This window comes from Hemibagrus wyckioides, linkage group LG28 (genome assembly GCF_019097595.1).
Source record: "Hemibagrus wyckioides isolate EC202008001 linkage group LG28, SWU_Hwy_1.0, whole genome shotgun sequence".
Classification (NCBI taxonomy): Eukaryota; Metazoa; Chordata; class Actinopteri; order Siluriformes; family Bagridae; genus Hemibagrus; species Hemibagrus wyckioides.
The window spans coordinates 2,534,524-2,539,323 of NC_080737.1; positions in this window are offsets into that span (position 1 = coordinate 2,534,524).

A 4,800-nucleotide genomic window follows, 5' to 3' on the forward strand; every position below is an offset into this window, starting at 1 on the left:
GTTTCAGAGCGATCACTCGCATCAGGCTTTGGTTCAGGGTTATGATACTGGACACTGATTGGTCAGAAGGTGTTGATTCAGCTTGGACAGTAGCGCAGGGTTATGATACTGGACACTGATTGGTCAGAAGGTGTTGATTCAGCTTGGACAGTAGTGCAGGGTTATGATACTGGACACTGATTGGTCAGAAGGTGTTGATTCAGTTCGGACAGTAGTGCAGGGTTATGATAGTGGACACTGATTGGTCAGAAGGTGTTGATTCAGCTTGGACAGTAGTGCAGGGTTATGATACTGGACACTGATTGGTCAGAAGGTGTTGATTCAGTTCGGACAGTAGTGCAGGGTTATGATAGTGGACACTGATTGGTCAGAAGGTGTTGATTCAGCTTGGACAGTAGTGCAGGGTTATGATAGTGGACACTGATTGGTCAGAAGGTGTTGATTCAGCTTGGACAGTAGTGCAGGGTTATGATACTGGACACTGATTGGTCAGAAGGTGTTGATTCAGCTTGGACAGTAGTGCAGGGTTATGATACTGGACACTGATTGGTCAGAAGGTGTTGATTCAGCTTGGACAGTAGCGCAGGGTTATGATACTGGACACTGATTGGTCAGAAGGTGTTGATTCAGCTTGGACAGTAGCGCAGGGTTATGATAGTGGACACTGATTGGTCAGAAGGTGTTGATTCAGCTTGGACAGTAGTGCAGGGTTATGATACTGGACACTGATTGGTCAGAAGGTGTTGATTCAGCTTGGACAGTAGTGCAGGGTTATGATACTGGACACTGATTGGTCAGAAGGTGTTGATTCAGCTTGGACAGTAGTGCAGGGTTATGATACTGGACACTGATTGGTCAGAAGGTGTTGATTCAGTTCGGACAGTAGTGCAGGGTTATGATAGTGGACACTGATTGGTCAGAAGGTGTTGATTCAGCTTGGACAGTAGTGCAGGGTTATGATACTGGACACTGATTGGTCAGAAGGTGTTGATTCAGCTTGGACAGTAGTGCAGGGTTATGATACTGGACACTGATTGGTCAGAAGGTGTTGATTCAGCTTGGACAGTAGTGCAGGGTTATGATACTGGACACTGATTGGTCAGAAGGTGTTGATTCAGTTCGGACAGTAGTGCAGGGTTATGATAGTGGACACTGATTGGTCAGAAGGTGTTGATTCAGCTTGGACAGTAGTGCAGGGTTATGATACTGGACACCGATTGGTCAGAAGGTGTTGATTCAGCTTGGACAGTAGTGCAGGGTTATGATACTGGACACTGATTGGTCAGAAGGTGTTGATTCAGCTTGGACAGTAGTGCAGGGTTATGATACTGGACACTGATTGGTCAGAAGGTGTTGATTCAGCTTGGACAGTAGTGCAGGGTTATGATACTGGACACTGATTGGTCAGAAGGTGTTGATTCAGCTTGGGCAGTAGTGCAGGGTTATGATACTGGACACTGATTGGTCAGAAGGTGTTGATTCAGCTTGGACAGTAGTGCAGGGTTATGATACTGGACACTGATTGGTCAGAAGGTGTTGATTCAGCTTGGACAGTAGTGCAGGGTTATGATACTGGACACTGATTGGTCAGAAGGTGTTGATTCAGCTTGGACAGTAGTGCAGGGTTATGATACTGGACACTGATTGGTCAGAAGGTGTTGATTCAGCTTGGACAGTAGTGCAGGGTTATGATACTGGACACTGATTGGTCAGAAGGTGTTGATTCAGCTTGGACAGTAGTGCAGGGTTATGATACTGGACACTGATTGGTCAGAAGGTGTTGATTCAGCTTGGACAGTAGTGCAGGGTTATGATACTGGACACTGATTGGTCAGAAGGTGTTGATTCAGCTTGGACAGTAGTGCAGGGTTATGATAGTGGACACTGATTGGTCAGAAGGTGTTGATTCAGCTTGGACAGTAGTGCAGGGTTATGATACTGGACACAGTGTAGTAACAGCTCGGATGGTGGGTGTGGTGATGTAGTAAAGACATAAAGACTTATCTGACATTTAAGGAAGGAGTCTCCAGTGTTAGAACACAGTGTGTGTGTGTGTGTGTGAGACCAGGTTTGTGTGACTGGTGTGTGTGTGTAGGTGTGTGTGTGTGAGATGGAGGTGTGTGTTATGTGTTTGTGTGAGTTATGTGTGTGTGTGAGTTATGTGTGTGTGTGAGTTATGTGTGTGTGTGACTGGTGTATGTGAGTTATGTGTGTGAGTGACAGGTGTGTGTGAATTATATGTGTGAGTTATGTGTGTGTGAGTTGTGTGTGTGAGTGATGTGTGTGTGAGTGATAGGTGTGTGTGAATGATGTGTGAGTGATGTGTGTGAGTGACGTGTGTGAGTTATATGTGTGTGTGTGTGAGAGAGAGATTTGTACAGAGAGTGAGGTGTGTGTGTGTGTAGGTGTGTGTGTGAGAGAGAGGTGTGTGTAGGTGTGAGAGAGAGAGATGTAAGTGTGTGTGTGTGTGTGTGTGTGTGTGTGTGTGTGAGAGATAGAGGATCTTGTGGTGTGGTGTGCAGGGGAAGGAAGCAGTGTAAGCAGGCTGTGGTTCAGGGTGGAGGCTTTAATGCTTCTTGAGGTTCTCCTCCAGCAGTGTGTGGTGTAACAGTGCAGGAGAAGAAGAACCTGTGTGTTCTCCCTGAGGTTCCTCAGCATCTCCACTTCACCACAACACCACTGATCACTTTCCTCTAACTGCACCGCACTGACGTGGTTCAGACTGAGAGTTACAGATCTAAAGCAAATCAGTCATACTGAGAGAGGTGCAGGTGATGAGTCTCTCTAACTTCCTGTTCCATCATCAAACCCTGCTTCATATACAAAATATACAGCAACAACAAGAGTCTCTCTCACTTCCTGTTTCTCTGTTCACTCTGTACTGGAACTGGACTCTGTACTGGACTGTATTAGCCGTCTCTGTACTGGTCCGTATTAACCGTCTCTGTACTGGTCCGTATTAACCGTCTCTGTACTGGTCCGTATTAACCGTCTCTGTACTGGTTCGTATTAGCCGTCTCTGTACTGGACTGTATTAGCCGTCTCTGTACTGGTCCGTATTAACCGTCTCTGTACTGGACTGTATTAACCGTCTCTGTACTGGTCCGTATTAACCGTCTCTGTACTGGTCCGTATTAGCCGTCTCTGTACTGGACTGTATTAACCGTCTCTGTACTGGTCCGTATTAGCCGTCTCTGTACTGGTCCGTATTAGCCGTCTCTGTACTGGTTCGTATTAGCCGTCTCTGTACTGGACTGTATTAGCCGTCTCTGTACTGGTCCGTATTAGCCGTCTCTGTACTGGTCCGTATTAGCCGTCTCTGTACTGGTCCGTATTAACCGTCTCTGTACTGGACTGTATTAACCGTCTCTGTACTGGTCCGTATTAACCGTCTCTGTACTCGTCCGTATTAGCCGTCTCTGTACTGGTCCGTATTAACCGTCTCTGTACTCGTCCGTATTAGCCGTCTCTGTACTGGTCCGTATTAACCGTCTCTGTACTGGTCCGTATTAACCGTCTCTGTACTGGTCCGTATTAACCGTCTCTGTACTGGTCCGTATTAACCGTCTCTGTACTGGACTGTATTAGCCGTCTCTGTACTGGTCCGTATTAACCGTCTCTGTACTGGTCCGTATTAACCGTCTCTGTACTGGACTGTATTAACCGTCTCTGTACTGGACTGTATTAGCCGTCTCTGTACTGGTCCGTATTAACCGTCTCTGTACTGGTCCGTATTAACCGTCTCTGTACTGGTCCGTATTAACCGTCTCTGTACTGGTCCGTATTAGCCGTCTCTGTACTGGTCCGTATTAGCCGTCTCTGTACTGGTCCGTATTAGCCGTCTCTGTACTCGTCCGTATTAGCCGTCTCTGTACTCGTCCGTATTAGCCGTCTCTGTACTCGTACATATTAGCCGTCTCTGTACTCGTCCGTATTAGCCGTCTCTGTACTCGTCCGTATTAACCGTCTCTGTACTGGACTGTATTAGCCGTCTCTGTACTGGTCCGTATTAGCCGTCTCTGTACTGGTCCGTATTAGCCGTCTCTGTACTCGTCCGTATTAGCCGTCTCTGTACTCGTCCGTATTAGCCGTCTCTGTACTCGTCCATATTAGCCGTCTCTGTACTCGTCCGTATTAGCCGTCTCTGTACTCGTCCGTATTAGCCGTCTCTGTACTCGTCCATATTAGCCGTCTCTGTACTCGTCCGTATTAACCGTCTCTGTACTGGTCCGTATTAGCCGTCTCTGTACTGGACTGTATTAACCGTCTCTGTACTGGTCCGTATTAGCCGTCTCTGTACTGGACTGTATTAGCCGTCTCTGTACTGGTCCGTATTAACCGTCTCTGTACTGGTCCGTATTAGCCGTCTCTGTACTGGACTGTATTAGCCGTCTCTGTACTGGTTCGTATTAGCCGTCTCTGTACTGGACTGTATTAGCCGTCTCTGTACTGGTCCGTATTAGCCGTCTCTGTACTGGTCCGTATTAGCCGTCTCTGTACTGGTCCGTATTAACTGTCTCTGTACTGGTCCGTATTAGCCGTCTCTGTACTGGTCCGTATTAGCCGTCTCTGTACTGGTCCGTATTAACCGTCTCTGTACTGGACTGTATTAACCGTCTCTGTACTGGTCCGTATTAGCCGTCTCTGTACTGGTCCGTATTAACCGTCTCTGTACTGGTCCGTATTAACCGTCTCTGTACTGGACTGTATTAACCGTCTCTGTACTGGTCCGTATTAACCGTCTCTGTACTCGTCCGTATTAGCCGTCTCTGTACTCGTCCGTATTAGCCGTCTCTGTAC